General features: G+C 45.4%; 1 protein-coding gene across 1 annotated transcript in view; it reads right to left on the bottom strand.

Annotated features, from left to right (window-relative positions):
- The window catches only part of FNDC3B (fibronectin type III domain containing 3B), a 226,689-nt gene extending 205,558 nt beyond the window's left edge, over positions 1–21,131 (bottom strand). The window contains exon 1 of the mRNA XM_075570783.1: positions 20,956–21,131. The gene's annotated coding sequence lies outside the window, so the exon portion shown is untranslated. The remainder of the gene's footprint in view (positions 1–20,955) is intronic.
- Positions 21,132–21,568: the final 437 nt, after the last annotated feature.

The raw sequence follows: 21,568 nt of genomic DNA on the forward strand, positions 1-21,568 counted from the left end.
CTAGAGCACTGGCTTGGGGATCACTCCCCACACTCCGCTGGCTCTGATCCTGCTATTGTTTCTGGCGATGGATATATTTATTAAATGTTTGAACTGAAGATATCTAAATCCTTCAGATGAGGGGATGTCAATTTCATGAGCGAAAGAGTCAAAAGATCGAATAGAACTATCTGCAAACATATGACCTAGTTTAGAGACACCAATGACTTGACCAGACCTTAAAGCTGCAGTTCAGGCAATATCCTACATGTGTGTTTAATTATTTTTTAAACAAATCAGTTCTGTACTATGAGAAAATACTTGTAGCATTTAAAAAAAAAAAAAAAAAATTTAAAGACATTTTTAATGTATTATAATGTAACAAGCATTTGTGTTCCTATAGCAATCATTTACAAAGTCACATCCCTTTCCCCTTCTGAAACAGCATCACCTTTTTGAGCCCTGCCATCTCTCTAGCTGTGAACCAATTGAATCTTGTGCCTGCCAGGTCACATGATCTTCCTCACAGAACTTTGGCTGTCAGTGCAGCAGAAGAGGACACAAGATGCATTTAGTGAACCCCGAGCCGAATCTTCGCCGATCGATTGGCAACTTGGCTAATCACTTGTCAGTGTGTCGATTGTGTTGAAGCACATATTGAATTAAAAATTGCTTGAACTGCAGCTTTAACAGTCACCCACCACAATTCAAACCAAACTGCACAAGATAGCAGACAATTAAGAAGGTCCGTCCTAGCAAAAAACTAGTCCTACATTTTTAAAGGAGTGAACAACCCCAATATGAGACAGGGCCACGAGGTCTGTTTTTACGATTTACCCATAACCTCTTGCCCATATGGGGGACAAAAAGCGTATTTAATCTGGGGGACATAATTGGCATCACCTCTATCATTAAAATGTAGGTTTTATAATTCACTAGCTGAGAGCCCCGGCGTTGCCCGGGATGTTTGTGGTGTGGGTGTGGCATTTGGGTGAGGAGTGGTCAACGCGGCCCATGTGCGGTGGTAGTGCTGCTGTGGCTGTACTGATGGTGATTGTATCGGTGTGCTGATTTGGGAGGGTTTGGTGCTGATGTGGGGGTGCGGATGTGGTGTGCCGATGGGGGAGGTGCAAAGGTGCCGATGTGTGGGTGCTGATGGTGTTGATGGGGGCTGAGAATGGCAGGGAGCCGAGAATGGCAGTGTGCTGGGGGGGCATGGGATAGCGGTGTGCTGATGTGGTGGTGCTGGGGATAGTGTGTGTGTGTATACACGTGTGTGTGTGTGTGTGTATACATGTGTGTGTATACACGTGTGTGTGTGTGTATACGTGTGTGTATACACATGTGTGTGTGTATACATTATGTGTATGTATACGTGTGTGTGTATACGTGTGTGTGTATGTCTACATGTGTGTGTGTGTATGTCTCCATGTGTGTGTGTACGTGTACATGTGTGTGAGTATACGTGTACATGTGTGTGTGTACGTGTCTACGTGTACATGTGTGTGTGTCTACGTGTGTGTATGTTTCTACGTGTGTGTGTGTCTATGTGTGTGTGTGTATACGTGTGTGAATACGTGTGTGTGTGTGTGTGTGTCTACGTGTTTGTGTGTCTACGTGTGCCTGTGTGTATACGTGTGTGAATACGTGTGTGTTTGTACGTGTGTGTACATGTGTGTGTATACGTGTGTCTACGTGTGTGTGTATGCGTGCGCCTACGTGTGTGTGTGTATACGTGTGTGTTCGTGTGTATACGTGTGTGTATATACGTGTGTATACGTGTGTGTGTAAACGTGTGTCTGTGTGTATACGTGTGTCTGTGTGTATAGGTGTGTGTGTGTGTATAGGTGTGTGTGTGTGTACGTGTGTCTGTGTGTGTACGTGTGTCTGTGTGTGTACGTGTGTCTGTGTGTGTACGTGTGTCTGTGTGTGTACGTGTGTCTGTGTGTGTACGTGTGTCTGTGTGTGTACGTGTGTCTGTGTGTGTACGTGTGTACGTGTGTACGTGTGTACGTGTGTCTACATGTGTCTACGTGTGTCTACGTGTGTCTGTGTGTCTACGTGTGTCTGTGTGTCTACGTGTGTCTGTGTGTCTACGTGTGTCTGTGTGTATACGTGTGTGTGTGTGTGTGTGTGTGTGTGTATAGCTGTGTGTATGTATAGGTGTGTGTGTGTGTCTACGTGTGTGTGTGTGTGTGTCTGTCTACGTGTGTGTGTCTGTCTACATGTGTGTGTGTCTGTCTACATGTGTGTGTGTCTACATGTGTGTGTCTGTGGACATGTGTGTGTGTCTGTCGACGTGTGTGTGTGTGTGCCTACATGTGTGTGTGTGTGCCTACATGTGTGTGTGTGTGTGTGCCTACATGTGTGTGTGTGTGTGCCTACATGTGTGTGTGTGTGTGTGTGTGTGCCTACATGTGTGTGTGTCTACATGTGTGTGTGTGTCTACATGTGTGTGTGTGTGCCTACGTCTGTGTGTGTGTGTGTGTGTGTGTGCCTACATGTGTGTGTGTCTACATGTGCGTGTGTGTGTGTGTGCCTACATGTGTGTGTGTGTGTGTCTACATGTGTGTGTGTGCGCGTGTGCGTGTGTGTGTGTAGCTAAGAGACCCGGCGTTGCCCGTGAGTTAAATTTCCCGCTGGAGGAGGGGGAGAGCGGACGGAAGGAGAGGGAGAGCCGACGGAAGGAGAGGGAGAGCGGACGGAGAGCGGACGGAGAGCGAGCGGGAGGGCGGACATAGAGCGGACGGGAGGGCGGACGGAGAGCGGACGGGAGGGCGGACGGGAGGAGGAGGAGGGGGGGAGAGCGGACGGGAGGAGGAGGAGGGGGGGAGAGCGGACGGGAGGAGGAGGAGGGGGGGAGAGCGGACGGGAGGAGGAGGAGGGGGGGAGAGCGGACGGGAGGAGGAGGAGGGGGGAGAGCGGACGGGAGGAGGAGGGGGGGAGAGCGGACGGGAGGAGGAGGGGGGAGAGCGGACGGGAGGAGGAGGAGGGGGGGAGAGCGGACGGGAGGAGGAGGAGGGGGGGGAGAGCGGACGGGAGGAGGAGGAGGGACGGGAGGAGGAGGAGGGGGGGGAGAGCGGACGGGAGGAGGAGGGGGGGAGAGCGGACGGGAGGAGGAGGGGGGGGAGAGCGGATGGGAGGAGGAGGAGGAGGGGGAGAGCGGACGGGAGGAGGAGGAGGGGGAGAGCGGACGGGAGGAGGAGGAGGGGGGAGAGCGGACGGGAGGAGGAGGAGGGGGGGAGAGCGGACGGGAGGAGGAGGAGGGGGGGAGAGCGGACGGGAGGAGGAGGAGGGGGGGAGAGCGGACGGGAGGAGGAGGAGGGGGGGAGAGCGGACGGGAGGAGGAGGAGGGGGGGAGAGCGGACGGGAGGAGGAGGGGGGGGAGAGCGGACGGGAGGAGGAGGGGGGGAGAGCGGACGGGAGGAGGAGGGGGGGGAGAGCGGACGGGAGGAGGAGGGGGGGAGAGCGGACGGGAGCAGGAGGAGGGGGGGAGAGCGGACGGGAGGAGGAGGAGGGGGGAGAGAGCGGACGGGAGGAGGAGGAGGGGGGGAGAGCGGACGGGAGGAGGAGGAGGGGGGGGAGAGCGGACGGGAGGAGGGGGGGAGAGCGGACGGGAGGAGGAGGGGGGGAGAGCGGACGGGAGGAGGAGGGGGGGAGAGCGGACGGGAGGAGGAGGGGGGGGGGAGAGCGGACGGGAGGAGGAGGGGGGGGGGAGAGCGGACGGGAGGAGGAGGGGGGGGGGAGAGCGGACGGGAGGAGGAGGGGGGGGGGAGAGCGGACGGGAGGAGGAGGGGGGGGAGAGAGCGGACGGGAGGAGGAGGGGGGGGAGAGAGCGGACGGGAGGAGGAGGGGGGGGAGAGAGCGGACGGGAGGAGGAGGGGGGGAGAGAGCGGACGGGAGGAGGAGGGGGGGAGAGAGCGGACGGGAGGAGGAGGGGGGGAGAGAGCGGACGGGAGGAGGAGTGGGGGAGAGAGCGGACGGGAGGAGGAGGGGGGGGAGAGAGCGGACGGGAGGAGGAGGAGGGGGGGGAGAGTGGACAGGAGGGGGGTGGGTTGGTTAAAATTTCCGGGTCTCTCCTCTCCACTCCCCCTGTATGTTTCTCCGCTCCCCCCCTCTCTCTCCCCTCCTGCCCCCCCATGTGACACAGACACACACACACAGTGACACACACAGTGAGAGACACACACACACACAGTGTCACACACACACAGTGAGAGACACACACACAGTGAGAGACACACACACAGTGTCACACACACACACACACACACACACACACACACACACAGTGAGACACACACACAGTGAGACACACACACACACACACACACACACACACACACACACACACAGTGACACACACACACACACACAGTGGCACACACACACACACACACACACAGTGACACACACACACACAGTGACACACACACGTCACCTCTCCTTCGGGGCGCCGCCATCTTAGGTGCCGCGTGTCCCCCCGCCGGGGAGGTGAGTGCGGGAGGGAGTAGAGCGGGAGGGAGGTGAGTGCGGGAGTGGAGCGGGAGGGAGGTGAGTGCGGGAGGGAGTGGAGCGGCTTCCGGCCGCCTCTTAGGTGCCGCGTGTGCCAACCCCCGCCAGGGAGGGAGTGGAGCGGGAGGGAATGGAGCGGCTTCCGGGCGCCTCTTAGGTGGGCGCGTGTCCCCCCGCCGGGGAGGGACTGGGAGGGAATGGAGTGGGAGGTGAGTGGAGCGGGAGGGAATGGAGTGAGAGGGAGGTGAGTGGAGCGGCTTCCGGGCGCCTCTTAGGTGGGCGCGTGTCCCCCCGCCGGGGAGGGACTGGGAGGGAATGGAGTGGGAGGTGAGTGGAGCGGGAGGGAATGGAGTGAGAGGGAGGTGAGTGGAGCGGGAAGGAGTGGAGCGGCTTCCGGCCGCCTCTTAGGTGGGCGCGTGTCCCCCCGCCGGGGAGGGACTGGGAGGGAATGGAGTGGGAGGTGAGTGGAGCGGGAGGGAATGGAGTGAGAGGGAGGTGAGTGGAGCGGGAGGGAGTGGAGCGGCTTCCGGGCGCCTCTTAGGTGGGCGCGTGTCCCCCCGCCGGGGAGGGACTGGGAGGGAATGGAGTGGGAGGTGAGTGGAGCGGGAGGGAATGGAGTGAGAGGGATGTGAGTGGAGCGGGAGGGAATGGAGTGGGAGGGAGGTGAGTGTGATGGGGGGGGGAGAGGACAGAGAGGGGTGTGTGTGTGTGTGTGTGTGTGTGTGTGTGTGTGTGTGTGTGTGTGTGTGTGTGTGTGTGTGTGTGTGTGTGTGTGTGACACTGTGTGTGTGTGACACTGTGTGTGTGTTTTTTTTTTTTTTTTTTTGTGGACCTTTGGCCCGTCACTCCGCCTCAGGCCAATGCGAGGTGTGGGGGGCGGGCCAAGGGGGTGGTGTGAGTGTGTGAGGCCAATGCGAGGTGTGGGGGGCGGGCCAAGGGGGTGGTGTGAGTGTGTGAGGCCAATGAGAGGTGTGCGGGGGTGGGCGGCCCAAGGGACCAATGAGATTGCCGCTAGGGTCACCGGACATCCAGACAGGCAGGCAAACATACAGTGCTTTCACTAATATAGTATAAGATACTGTGAAACCAAAATGCCTAATTCCAAACGGAACATCAAAACGTACCATAGAAAACAGGATATGCCATTACTTGAAAGTGGACAATGCAGGAACCATGCATGACCCCATATCTAACTATAACATGCTTCAGCAATTCTTATACTGCAGTGGTCAGGGCCGAGTACTGAAAGCTCATTACAGAATGACCAGCGCATGTGATACCTTCTCCCAAGCACTTCTGTAGAAATAATGCCGCAGTTCTCCGTCTTTACATTTCCATTACACAGAGATTTCCATTGATGGAGATGGATGATCACAGCGTTACATTTTAACAAGAGAGAGAGAGAGAACTATCAAAGAATATGATGAAAAAAAAATCATTAAATCCAGTTACCAGCTGTTCTCTCATCATGTTCCCAAACAAGGGCAAGATTTGTGTCAAGTACATTCTGTATTAAACAGATAAAGTGACTTTTTATTCTGAAGGCAGATGCCAGACTAGAATTCCTAGCTAGGCCTAATCATTTTAATTATATACCATAGTATAAATGAGTATGTATATACAGTATGCAGATCTTTATTTATATAGCACCCACAGTACACTCAGCACTTTACAAAGGCAATACCGTACAGGGAATCATAAGACAATAAGTGCAACAAAGTCAGACAATAGGAAAGGAAATCCCTGCCCCAGAGAGCTTACAATCTATATGGTATGGTGGGAGACTTACAGAGATAGCAGGTGAGGGAGTAAGTGCAGTAGACGTCAGTGTTTGGCCACAATGGTTGGTAGGAACCACTGTGGGACAGTAGCTAGGAGTCCAGGCTATTGGGATGCTTCATTTAAGAGGTGAGTTTTAAGGTTTGTCTTGAAGGTGGGGAGAGAAGGTGCTTGGAGTAACATTAAAACATGTCTCAGGAGTCATCCTTGGTGCTGATCTTTTCACCCACAGGATAAATCTGAAGTCTCCATGTAATATAGTTCTAAACGGTGAAAAGTTCCAAGATTTTCAAGTGGTCACTTCACGCAGGTTTTATTATTTTGAAACAGAAAGTGAATCCCTGCGCTTCTCCCTTTGGGATAGCAATCAATGGGGAATATAAATATATATTCCACTTTCTGTTTTGCACATTTGTATGGCCATTTCCTGCACAAGCTGCATGCTCTTTACATGGAGAAGCGCAGTGATTATATATTTGTTTTATTATTTTGAGACTGGTCATTTTGGGCAAAGTCATAATGTTTATTTTCTATAAAGGTTTTGATAGACCCATACAACAGCAAGCTTATTTTTTTTTAATAATCAATAAAGAAATATATCTTTTTAATGCAACTGTAAATGTTTCACTAGCAAATAAAAGACATCAAGTGTAGCGGAGAGAATGCTTTATGATTGTAAAAATACGTTTTGACTGTAGTACGACATACTGTAGTATCTGAACATCTGGAGCTAGTCAAGGAAATGAGCCAATATTTTGCAATTCCTTCTCAAAGTAAACGACAGATCCATAACTGCCACGTTGCTAAGGAAAAGCCAGGAGGGAGCGCATCATATTAGGGAGTATTCCGAGAAGTTGTATACTTGTTGTAAAGCTGCACGTTGCCAGTAAATACAAATATATATATATTTATTCTGACAATGAAACGGACTAGCAAGGTTAGCTGTGCTAGTAAAGATGTGAAACGATCATGTTAAAGTGTGCAGATCAGGTGTCCTGTTTTACAGATGCTGTGGGGCCACCATAGACTATAAAACAGGGTTACAAATGTGCAATATTGCATTTTGATCACTACACTGTAAAGCAAAGTTATAGCAAACCGTACCTACCCGTTTGGCCTGGGGTCTTGTGAACTAAAGTGTAACCGTCCTTGCCCGACTCTAAAGGAGTGTATATCCAGTTGGATATATGGACATGGCAGTGCTCGGCCTCTCAGACCTGGTCAGGGTGCTGGGTCGGTGCAGGCTGGGCTCGGCCTCTCAGACCTGGTCAGGGTGCTGGGTCGGTGCAGGCTGGGCTCTGTCTCTCAGACCTGGTCAGGGTGCTGGGTCGGTGCAGGCTGGGCTCGGCCTCTCAGACCTGGTCAGGGTGCTGGGTCGGTGCAGGCTGGGCTCGGCCTCTCAGACCTGGTCAGGGTGCTGGGTCGGTGCCGGCTGGGCTCGGTCTCTCAGACCTGGTCAGGGTGCTGGGTCGGTGCAGGCTGGGCTCGGTCTCTCAGACCTGGTCAGGGTGCTGGGTGGGTGCAGGCTGGGCTCAGTCTCTCAGACCTGGTCAGGGTGCTGGGTCGGTGCAGGCTGGGCTCGGTCTCTCAGACCTGGTCAGGGTGCTGGGTGGGTGCAGGCTGGGCTCGGTCTCTCAGACCTGGTCAGGGTGCTGGGTGGGTGCAGGCTGGGCATGGATATGCAGATAGAACAAGGATGGGCGCGAGGGATTTTTATAGTACAGATAAGAGCTTTAATCACAAACGTTTATAAGGCTTGCCATACAAAAGAACGTCTTGACTTCGGACATTAACTGGTGGCGAACAATATGGTTACTCTGCGGGTCTTCTCCTGGTAGCTCTCACTCCTACGCTCGAGAGGTACTTATGCTTGTTTCTGTTGGTTAGATTGGCAAACTTCTGCGTAGCATCTATAATGCCCTATCTCAGGTGGACCCATGTTGGGACACACACTTCTCTCTGGGATCATAATCACATTACTGTCTACGGCATTCTTCTTCCATACATATCGGATCGGGAGTTTACAAAGGACCTTTCCGATGGGGCCGATCTGACTAGACTCTGAGAACACCTGCTTACACATCTTCCTTCATGAGTGCAATCCCGGGCCATTACTTTGGGCACTAACTTAATAGGGCATGTTCCTTACTTAAAAACAATAAATGGTGACAGGACATCCTTAATACACATATCACACACTTAAACATATATAGATGATTTACGGTGAAGCCCCCTTAAATGAAACTTTAAGGAACCTAACCAAATAGTGCAACCCTGTCTTTCCCCATTGTCACCCAGCATACAGCGCTTCCACTGCAGCAAGAGATTCTGGGAAATGACATGCAAATGAGCACTCAGTGCCACCTTTTGTCTCAAGCTCGTATTACACAAGCCAATCCTCAAGCCAATGCATGCCGTTTTAAACACAGCTTTTAAACAGAGGCTGGGATGCAAAGCCATTAGACCTACTCACATACATGTTTCAACCTTGATGGGTATCATCAGTGTGAGGCTGGTCTTAATGGCTTGCAGGTTTGAGACTAGACTAGGTAATCACCACTGTCATTAAGGTTATGGTGGGTAAAAAAAGTGACAAAAACCCTCCACAGTAAAGCATAAAGCAACTGTAAATATTACTGTATGTTCATTTGCATGTCTTAGACAGGTCTGCAACCCTGTCTTTCCCCATTGTCACCCAGCATACAGCGCTTCCACTGCAGCAAGGGATTCTGGGAAATGACATGCAAATGAGCACTCAGTGCCACCTTTTGTCTCAAGCTCGTATTACACAAGCCAATCCTCAAGCCACTGCATGCTGTTTTAAACACAGCTTTTAAACAGAGGCTGGGATGAGATGCAAAGCCATTAGACCTATATATATATATGTGTAAACACAGATGCACATAAGAACAAAACACATGCACATAAGAGGTATTGTGAAATGGAGTAATTGGTTTATTGGAACATACATATAAAAATGAATCAATGTATCGGTCATAACATGGAGCTTTATCCCTTTGATGAAGGTTCGCGGAAGGACCAAAACGCTGATACATCATCTCCATAAAGGTCCATGTTAAGTCCCAAACGTTGATCTATTTTTGTATGTTCCAATAAACCAATTAATCCTATTCCCAAATTCTGAGCAGTGCCCATGTCTGCTGTATTCCTGTCACACTTCTCTTACTGAGTGTAAACACACACACACACACACACACACACACACACACGTTTGCCTTCATATGGTCCAGCTCACAATCTGGCAATATGGAATCCTTAAACTCTGGAAATGTAATCAGATGACGTTTTTTTTTACTACTTACACTGCCACTTACACCCTGCACCTAGAAGAGGCAAAAGCCGCCCAGTCATACAGGGGGAAGAGCAAAATAAATACAACCGCAGCTCATTGTAATGTGAAGGGAGTGTCACCAAATACAAATAGTGACCGATACAATGTCAGCAGACATGTTATGTAGCATTTTACAAGCACTAAAGAGGGGTTTTATTGCTGTGAAAAAGATCACAGGTTTGCGGGTTAAATTGACCTAGCAATCCATTGTCCACCACCAGCCAGGTCACATTGTTTGCGCATGTTAATCCATTTCCTGCCCACCATATAAAGCCATTTACAGACTTGGAAGCTGCTGTCATTCATTTGGGAAGTTATTACCTTCACAATGTGTTACCAGTACACGATGGCAAACATTACCGGAAACAGAAGACCAATGTCATGCCGTTTTCTAAACCGTATTTCTGCTGTTAAAAAAAAAAACACAACAATCCAAAGATATGAAAACAAAATATTAATTCTAAAACGTTTACATTTTAAAGAGAGGACCCTGCTGCTATGACAACTACAAATCTGAATTATTCCAGAAAATGTCTTGATCACCTGTGCGAGGACATGCTGGGGGATTATGGTGAATGTTTAATAATTCCATAAGACACCTCCTGAAATAGCACACTTTAGTAAATATGGACTTACAGGCTGATTTAGAGAAACCAGTCAGATCCACCCTTGCTAAGGCAGTGACATTAACACTACGCTGACCCATTCTTGCTCATCAGATGATTATCTGGCTAACATGCATGCAGGACTATGAGAATTGTTTAGCAAGTCCAAGCATTGGCAGTAGGTAAGTCAAACTCAATTCAAAATAACTGTAGCAAATGCGAATGTAAAAATGCGTTGGATAAACCAGGGGTGCGCAAACTTTTTTGTTTGCGCCCCCCCTGTGAGCTCTCCGCCTACTCGCGGCCCCCTTCCCTTACCGGCTTGGAGCTTCGCGGCGTCATGTGACGTCACGTGGCATGGCAACACGTTGCCATTTGACGCCCAGGACATGCTTGGAAACGAGCGGTATCTCCCAATGTATTACTTCCTGGTGAAACATTTTTATAAATAAATAAAAAAATGGCGACCAGGTAAGAGAGACTTGCAGGGGCCTCGCACCTCCCCCGGCATTTAATTTAAATGCCTTGGGGAAGAGCGTGGGGCCTCTGTAACCACACGTCCTCCCCCCCCCCCCCCCCAGAGAATCGCGTGGCCCCCCACTTTGCGCACACCTGGATAAACACAAGGCAAACACTAAGTAAGAAAGAGATACAAATGGAAATGATATGGTGTCTGGGGGTTTGTATGTGTTACAAAATAGGGTATTGGGGGGACCTTTGCCTGCTCTCCAAGGTCATGGCTCTGAATCACAGCAGTTAATTAAACATCATTTAATTTTGGCGAAATATGCAATGAAAGCAGCAATACGGGTTTCATTCATTTTTAGTTTCGAGGCAGCAATACAGCTTTCATTTTTTAATTACAGGATTGAAGCAGGGGGTCTCTGAAGCTGAACCGTGTTCATTTCAGCTCCGGGACCCCGTGCTTTCAGAGATACTTACTACCTACGTATCGGTGCCGGTATCTCTGTGCAGTTTAAAGACCTCAGTCACATGGGCTCAAAGGAAGCCGCACCAGATAACATCACGGCTTCCTATTGGCCCGTGGGACATTTAAACACCGCCATTATCTTAGGCACACTATTTCCCTAATTGCATAGATACCAGCACCCCCTACGGAGGTTTTCTGGAAGCAGAGGGTTCCCGGAAATGAAATGAGCACAGTTCAGCCTCGGAGACCCCCTGCTTCCTGTAATTAAAAAATGAAAGCTGTATTGCTGCCTCGAAACTATAATATTGGTAAAATTCCATCCCACATTAATACTCTGAAAAATCATAATATTAAAGCCATTTAATATATTTTATACAAAGTACAACGCGCATGCAACCTGCAAACGTGGTATTTTATTCTAAATTGTAGAATGAAGTTGACTCTAGTAAAATCACAACTGAAAGATATTCTGCTTGGACAAATGAAATAACTCTTTGTCTGTTAATGCGATACCAAAGAACTACTGTACAGATATTTCCTTATTGATTTTTGTACATGAAAGCAACATACTCCGATACTGACCCCTTTTACTTAGAAAACCTAAATCCATCATCCACTTGGGATGCAGCTGCAACAGAAGAGACTTTGATGACCTTGAAACTTTATCCCAAGGGAGTTTCCATTCATAATTTCATTGCAGACAGGAAAGTATAAATTCAGCATTCATACTCTTTACTGTAATTTTGATTAAGAATCTCCAGCTTTTTGGCATAATAAAATGTGTTACTGGAACTTCCGCAGTATGTCCAAATAAAACTGTACACAGCTGCATGTAATGACATTTGCATTTTGAAAGCACAGTACTTCCAACCCCCTCCGTTTATTCATTCAGTACAAAATGTATGTTAAGTAGCATGGAGCTTGTTCATTAAGTCCAAAGTTAGGAAATTACATACTAGTAAGGGAATTTCTAATGATGTCACTATTGACCCCCTGGCCCTTTTTTTATTTTGATCTTAAATGACATCACATTTTAAATGACCATTCCATAAGTTAAGAAAATGTATTAAATAATGGTATCAAATAACATTTGGGATGGAAAAAGATGGAACACGCACAGAAGACACAGTAGATGAGGAAATGGGTTTCCTTCTCCAGAGGAGAAAGTGGGGTTTTTTTCTGCACTTTGCCGGAACATACGATCGGGGCACATGGCGTTCCCAAAAGAAACCCTGAGGGCCAGCAAAGGAGCATAGTAGGTAGCCAGCAAAAGTTGGGATGCTGCATGCAAAAACACCACATGTGGAACCCAGTAATGAGAATGCAGAATGAGTTATGAGCCATAAGCCCACAGCTGTTCATTGCCTTATTGTTGACCTTGTGAATGAGATTTAACCTCTACTTCATGTACTGTTTTCGTCTGACACAGGGGTGCTCATCTGCAGCCCTCAAGACCCCCAACATTTCAGCTTTTAAGGATATCCCAGCTTCAGCACAGGTGGCTCAATCAGTGGCTCAGCCTTTGGCTGGGATATCCTTAAAAGCTGACCTGTTGGGGGCTGGCGGGTCTTGAGGACTGGAGTTGAGCACCCCTGATCTTATACATGCTCTATACCTTCCCTCCACATTTTAAAGCTATGGTTCAGAAATGGTCAAACTATGATTATCACCTCCAACACATTGTTTAAGATATTAAAATAGTTAGTGTATATATACTGTAAAAAAAAACACTATCTGTGACATGAACAGAGATGCTTAGATCAATGTCGCCTTAACTGCCATGTACTGTACAGTATATCTTTTGTAAATGTTTAGCAAAAATATCGAGTACACACGCTGGAATGCGTACGCTGGAACACGCTGGAATGCATGAGATGCAGATGTTCAAGCAACATTCACAGTCCTCTAAATAAGAACGCCATTCTGTGTAACGTGCACAAAGTGTGGAAGTATCTGTCTTTATTATATTTCGCATGCCAGTGATAACATTAATATACCTGACTATTTTTAACGTTTTGGAGATAGGTGATAGACCTACGTGGACAGAAAGATGGAATTAAACAAATTGCAAAAGTTATGGCCTGCAGCTAATATGGGACTGGTTATATGTAACAATAGGGAACTCAGAAGACGCTACGTACTGTATGTGAAGCTTGCTCTTGTGTTACATTTTGTTACAATAAGCCATCTGACTTGATCAGGTATATATACCTTGATTCTAATAAGCTCTTATCATATACAGTACAGAGAACTTGATGTATATGCTGTGTGTCACATATACACTGTATTGCAATAAAACTATCTGCTTTTTATATAAACCACTTGTTTTCTTACTCCTCTCAATAGAGTTTTGAAAATATGAGGGTGTTGATAATCTGAAGCATTCTGATAATACACAGATCAGTTTTAATCCCAGAAAGAGAGTCATATGAGGACACTGCAAAGAAAGCAGACGGGTGGATTTTAACGTAAATGAATTACATGGGCGTTCTTGGTTATAATGCATGCCCCAGAAGCCGCGAAAAACTATTTGAACAGACATATTGGCTGGTAAATATTAAAACGTTGTGTATAGGGATTTACACGGCCTCACCAAGATATGCCATTCCTAATACCATCTAGATGACTTACCAATTCTTATATCTATATGAAACACTAATGATTTAGTCATTGAATAGAAACAGATGTGTAAAAGTTTCGGCTCACATTTGTTTGTGTAGCTATTTGTTTCCCACATAAGTACACGGAATGCTATTTACAACATTACATGTGAACCTCATTGTGTTAGCAGAATATGACATTTTGGTCTCATCTAAGACCACCCAATGAATCTATCAACGGAAAAGTTTTATTTGTATTATCACCAAAAGTTAATGTTACAGGAAAAGGAGAACCCAAAGTAGCTGTAGGTCTTCATGTTATACTATAGATGCATAGACATTTAGGTTCTTATTTTACACAACGCCAGCTATGACAGCTGACCGATGGGTCAGTGAGTAGAGGACCTGACTGAAAAGAATAACAGTGACTGAAGAACAAGAGCCTGGTTCAAATCATCTACTTCTCACCTTGGGTAAGTTACTTTATCTCCCTGTACCTCAAGCACTAAAACATATAGTCCAAGCTTGTTGGGACAGGGCTGTGTTTTACACTATATGGTAATTATGAGGCAGTGGTGAGTCCAATTGGGGGGGAAAAGCACTATGCGAAATCAAAAGTTAATGTTATGATGACTGACTTTCTATAAGAACAGTTTGAATGTGTTAAGAAATATATTCCGATGGAAACATCCAAATCCCTCCTCAAAGAACATGGTGATTAGACGTGTCAATGAAGTTATGACAATGGATACGCTAACTGCCCTGTTGAATCAGAAAATCAAAGCTTTCCACAAGATTTGAGAACCTTGGATGGGGAGATAGGGACACTGGAAGGAGAGATTTGAGATCCGAGTAAGGAAAACCCTGTAGAGGACAGAATATCTTGAGCTGGAGAGAGGACAATAACATGCTCTAAAGTCTGGTGGCAAAATTCCCCCTTCACTCCCCCCACATCCCATCCCTCCTATTACACGCACTTTCACAAGACATGACGGATAGATAACGTTAATATCCAGGTTATTAGTCCAGAAGAGAAAAGCAGACAAACCCGGACACCTCAAACAAGAGTATAATATATGTAAGTGGGTCAACCATGATGGTCCGGATAATATATTTCCAGTTCCAGACTTGAGAACCTTAAACAAATAATTAAAGGGGGGAAAAGACAATACGAGAATATAAAAGTTTTATGTATCCTCTGTTTAACATAAGCACAAGTGGTATAAGTAAAGTGAAATATTTATGTGCTAACCGTCCCTCCCCATCTCTTTTCTTTTTCTACCCAATGTATAAAATACTGAAATAAAAAGAAAACGTATAAGAAATATACACTGACTTGAAGTTACAGAAACTGACAGGATCATGAACGCCCAACAAATCTCAGTCAACTACAAAAATGTTTTTATGTTATTTCCTTGAGCTATTGCAGGTAAATTTGTCAATGTTCTGGAATGTGGTGGAATGCGGTCATAGAGAATAAACATTCCATAGTGGGCTACGTACCATAATTACACAGAACTCCAACCGGAAAACGGGGTCATGGATTTGCTGTACAAAGGATAGACAAATGCCACACATCCACATGGGATCTCTCAAGTAATCTTTGGACATCTAAGACTTCCTGCTGATTGGGGGCGACTACAATATATAAATATATACACAAAATGGATTTTATTTTAATACCAGAAAACCGGTCATCCATTTTCTAGTTATCCCAATGCCATGGAAGCTACACGCAAATTGGGATTGGTTGAAACCTAGATGGCTACAAGAGAGCCAAGAAAACACACCCTGTGCTCCATGGCCTCTCTAAACTATATACAGTCGGCATTAATACTTTAATTAGCTTCATCCACATAAATGTTTAGATAGACAGAGTATTTTTGTATCTCTATAATGTAGATCGTAGTTAATGATATTAAAATGGTTGGTTCTTATAAAGAGTTAGTGACACGACAATAGAAAGAAGGATAAAAAGCCTACCCTAAGTCTAATGCTTTGGTTTTTAATACATGTATCCAGGAGTCATTCCTTGTATACGAACAAATGATTAGAAAAGTTGCATAAGGGACATCACATTAAATTACTTTTACCTGAAAAAAAGTGTTGCTGGAAACACCAGTTACAGGAGCAATTCGTGCAATATCCTACGTGTGTGTGTTTTGTTTTTAAATAAATTAGTTCTAAGTATAAGATAATACTTACTAAAAAAAAAAATATTTTTATTATTAAACTCTTAAAGCAGCAGTCCAAGCCGCCGTTTTTATAAAATGATTATTCTCTTTAATATATGCTTCGATACAATCCACACAATGATAAGTAATTAGCAAAGTTGCCGATCGATCCGTTCTCCTGTGATCGATCAGCATAGATTCGGCTCAGGGGTTCACTAAATGGCTGTCAGTGCAGCAGAAGAGGGCCAAAGATGCAAAATTATATGGGGAAGATCATGTGACCAGGCAGTCACTAGATTCAATTGGTGCAGTGCTAGAGAGAGGGCGGGGCTCAAAATGGGGTGTGCCAGAGCGTGTTTCAGAAGAGGAAGAGTTGTGACTTTGTAAATGGTTGCTATAGAAACCAAAAATTCTTGTTACATTATAATACATTAAAATGTCATTCAGAGCTGGGGTTTTTTTTTTAGCTGATACAAGTATCTTCTCATTCATTTCCTATTTAAAAAAATAAATTAAAAAAACACATGTAGGATATTGCTTGGTCTGCAGCTTTAATGCCATTTTAATGTGATTACTATACTGAGCATCCTTTAATTTGTGTAGCAGGTTTAGCCACCTCCCCAGCAGTGCAAGATCTTTGCAACACTTTCCTGTTTGTAATCATTTGATGCCAATATTCCAACAGTTTGAACTACAAACTGTAACAATAGATAATGTAACCTTAGTAATATAAGTATAGATTGTAGCTGCTGAGTTACACTGACTGAATCAATCATTTAATCTGAAAGGCGGCCATTTAGTGAACCCTGGGAAGCAAGGTCTTTGCTGATCAATCGCGGGAGAACAAACTGATCGACAGCTTAGATCATTCGTTTTCAATGAAAATAATCAAAGGCTGCATATATTAAAACAACAGTATCTTATGTCAGCCTAAGGCTGCGCTTATAGTGCCGCCGACGCGACTTTGCCGCAAAACAAATGTATTGCCGCCGTCGCGTGCACTTATAGTAAGTGCGACGCAACGTGGCAGCGCGAAATTTGGAAGCCAGTCAAATTTGATTTTTCAGAGGCTGTCGCCACATGTGACAACCTCTGAACCAATCAATGGCCAGGTCACCTGCGACGTCGCTGCAAAGCGAAATACAGCTTTCGCGGGTGGCGACGGCATCCGTCGCCCGCACTACAAGCGCGGCCTAATACAGTGGTGGGAACTCCAGACCTCAAGGGCCACCAACAGGTCAGGTTTTCACGATATATATATCTACTTAAGCTCCTCAAATGAGCCACTGATTGAGCTACCTGTGCTGAAGCAGGGATATTCTGAAAACCTGACCTGTTAGTAGCCCTTGAGGACTGGAGTTGCCCACCCTTGCTCTAACACAAAGCCCCAAACACCTAAAACTACTAACATAACCCCAACAACCTTCTTAGCCAGTTTAGTACTGACCAATCATAGCCATAACCGAAATGTTTACCTTAACCCTGTCTGCACCTACGTATCTGGCAGGCAGACTCCTGAGATTTAAAACCTATATAAAATATAAGGATACATATGTCATGTTTGTAAATGATATCTTTGAAGTTGAATAACTAGGACTGGTGTTTTATTAAAATGGGAAAATATCCACACTACAAAATAAAGACATTAGAACGTTTTGTTTTCCGATATTTAGCACTGCAGCAGCCAATGAAGGAATCGTATGCTGAACAGAATGAATATTGTGAACATTAAGAGCTTATATTATATTTCAGCAGGCTAAATATGCATACTGATAGTTAAAGATCAATACTAGACATGGTCATTGTATATATAGCCGCACCACTGCCTACTACAATATTGGTATCATTAAAAATGAACATTTATATTTTCCATTTGTAAGCAACTGCCTTAAGCTCCATTAGATAAGATGACATGTAAACATAATTATGGGCATTTTAGCTGTACTCCATTCAATAGAAATAATTTAAATCAAATGAACTGTGGGGCTGTTTGTAAACTACTTCAAAGCTGGCACAGAAATACTGCTTCCAAGTGGCATTCCATCCTGCAGGTGGCATATCACCGTTGTCTACCTATCGTCTCTTATTTCCAATTCTTTTGGAAATGTTTCCTCTTCTCACATACTGTCTGTCTCTGGGGGTAGATCCCACGCGCTATGTAAACCTGGTTGTGATAACTATAAATGTATAGGAACTGTATGATTTTGGAAATCGGTTACTTATGAGACTACTTGTTGATCAGATATGTTCAATGCTAATTGACCATACTGAGTGACTGTATATCATGTGTATTGACATTAATATTTATGAGTATTTTGCTATAAATTGGTATACTTAAACAGTAACACAACAAAAGACAGAAATGCCAAGTGCTACATCCAAAGTGACAAAATACATAGTATTTGTGGTTCTTGAGCTTGCTGCCATTGTGTGTTTATTAAACTGTAACACATCCAGCATTTCTTACAGAAATGCTCTATTTTTTTAATGTGTTAAATAGTACCTCACGTAAGGCAAGGCATTTTTCTGGCCAAATTATCTTCAGTAAATGTAATAACCGCAAATATATTCAGCTCACTGAAATGATAATTGTCTGGAATGGAAAATTAGCATTTTTTCATTATAAAGAAAGCTTAAAAATAATAATAATAAAAGAAAAAGGATGTTGGGAGATGAAGTCAAGTGGATTGATATTTAAGAAGATGCTTAAGGAATGTATCACAGGCACAGATCATGTGTCACATCTCCAGCCCAGGGACTAGACAGACATTCTTTTCATATAGACATTCAGTTGTATAGCAAACACTAATGAAACGGTGATTGTGCAGTCTTTATAAATGACACTGCCAGTGTAACTTCCCACCACAGTCTTGTGAGTGACCTTAAACCAGACAAGCACCATTCACCTACAAACATAGGAAGTGAATAAGTTTTCATGTTCACTCAACCCTGGAACCCCACATTAATTGTCAATTGTCCTCAAGTGTGTGAATAAATCAAGAAATGGAAGAAGAAAAAACAATACACATATACTGGTAGAAAATTAAAACGACAAAAATAATAACAATAAATGCAACCAAGCTTATGCAAAAACCAAGAAAGAAAACACGGTGAGTTGAAACAGTGTCACATACATAGCGATTGAGAATATCATTGTACCCTACCCCCTATTATTCATGTACTGTGTAATCATCGTACCCTACCCCCTATTATTCACGCTTTGGCAATACTGAAATGTTCTTTCGTCATGCCAATAAAGCTTATTTGATTTTGAGAATAGGTTATCCAGAGTCTTCTCTAAGAGCATGTCCTACAAGGAGAAGGCAAGGGTGACTGTATATGTCAGTGGTGAGCCTCCATTTCTCCAATGTGCCCCCTGGATCCAGACATTTGCAATGTCTTTCCAGATAGCTGGAGGCTTGGGATTCTTTGGGTTTTTGTTCTGGGAGGAGTTGTGGCTTCACCTGAGTGACATCTGGCAAGACTCTATGCCAGACAGTACGTGCTGCAGAAGAAACCTTCAGCTTCAGCCTGACCCCAGGGCACACACATTGCTTACCCTCCTCACTAGGCAAACTCCTCTGTTTGCTTTCCCACACGTCTTCCCAGGGGTTAATTGGAACTATTGACAGTGGATCGACCAAAAAAAATTCATCTCTGCCACTTGTAACCCTTTCAGTGCTGGAGGTGCCTAAAATGGGTTGCATAATGCACTGTACACACCTACCCTTAGGTCACATAACAACTACAAAAAGGAGTGTGATATTTCTTTATATAAACTCATCAGTCCCCTATTAAAAAATGAGCTGTGACAGCTAATGGTAACTCAACCCAGCCTAACTTAAGTACATTGTTACTTTAAGAAACATCTATAAAAAAAATGCATGCAAAGAAGTCAACATCTTAGCATCTCTGACTAGGAACCTTCATAATAATTATATAGATAAATAAAAATATGCTAAAAGTACCCCCCACCTCCAGGGTGCACACTGGATTCCTCATCCAATCCAACCTGTGCCAAAGCAACAACAAAAAAAGATGACCTCAATAAAAATATAAAGTGGCATTAAAATCTAGCTAAATCCCCAGCCCCTTCTTTCTATGTGCAGAGCACAGCTGGATTTGGCAAGCTGCACACTATAAGAGAACCTCACCCAAATGGAAAAGTGTCAGAAAATTGCAGTTGGGATCCCTGGATTCAGGCAGACAAGAGCCTCACTGGAATGCTAGGGTATGATGGAGTGAGTTTACCAGCAAACAATCTGCCCTTTTCCAGGACTTTCAGTGTACGTGATCACCACACACATTAATCATACACTCAGAGAGAATCATTTATTAGCAAAAACCTACCAAAAAGACAAACAAAAAAACTCCCTGATCCACAGACAAGAGGCTATTTTTAATACAGTTTATTGCAGAGGTTAGAGCCAAGTATGGCTCGGTTTCACTGCTGGAGTTTCACAAAATGCATGCAAAACTGTTCTATTTCTGCCTTAAATTAGGGGATTTTTCTTGGGAATCCTGTTCCCCTACAGGATAAGGGAGAAGGCGTTTCTCTTGCAGGATATTTTATACACTGACCAGAGGAATACTAATAATTAAAAATAAAAGATTGCAGATTACACTGAAGCGGAAAAGATTTAGGAAAAGATCAACCAGATCTGGGATCCCAGAGGGGATCGGGTGGGAGCCAGATTTTGTTGGCATAGGCTCCAACCTCCCTTTTCTCTTAAACTTTCTTCTGTAACTGGCAGGAAGATCCCTCCCCTGCCCCTCATATAACAGACTGTGATCACTACCCCCCCCCCCCCCCCCCCCCCCAGGCACTTAAACAAATAGCTGATATCCAACCCAAGAGATCCACTTCTCCCATATACAGAAGACAGATCCCTGCAGATCTGCATCAGAACTCCCCCCCCCCCTCCCCCCCAGATTTATTTTGGCCATGAAAGCACATTATTACAAGCAGGAGAGGGGGATCTTGGTTAAAAAAAAAAGGTTTTAGTTTTTTAATTATTACCTTATCTATCGCTGAATTGGGGAGGGGGGTTTGGAAGTCAGATCGCTCGACGTGCCCAGCCACTCCAGTAAATCCCTGCCAGCATAAACCCTATGAGAAGGCGATGTAGGGGCGATGGAAGGGGGCCTCGCAGACACTGTGCAAGTTAGATCTGAGCCCAGCCTCCAGAGCCAATGTACACCTCCACCACACGATTGGTTTACTCTGAGCCGAAGCCACGTCCTGATGCCTCTGGCCCTGCCCCCATTCCCCAAACCCCCCCAAAAAGGGGGCTGCATTGCTGGAGAAGTAGGAGGGTTTGGGAGATGATGAGAATAGGTGAGCATTATATGTTCCTCCTAACATCCCCCTGTCCCCAAGAGCCTGTGATCTCTGCTGGGCTCTCAGATGCTGCAAAGCTTGTGTTATTGTGTTATTGTGTTAGATGCACTGGCTATTTGCTCTATGTCCTCTCAGCACATTGTGTGTTTGAAATGATCTTTTAGGAAGAAAGTAGGATGACGTGTAAGTAATACACACTGGAAGAGCTCATGTATGCTCAGAAGCATTTTCTGTGTGTGTTTAGCTGAGCATGTTAAGTACAAGGTGGAGATGTTGCAAAGTTAATAAAAGA

The sequence above is a fragment of the Ascaphus truei genome, chromosome 14 (assembly GCF_040206685.1).
Source record: "Ascaphus truei isolate aAscTru1 chromosome 14, aAscTru1.hap1, whole genome shotgun sequence".
Taxonomy (NCBI): Eukaryota; Metazoa; Chordata; class Amphibia; order Anura; family Ascaphidae; genus Ascaphus; species Ascaphus truei.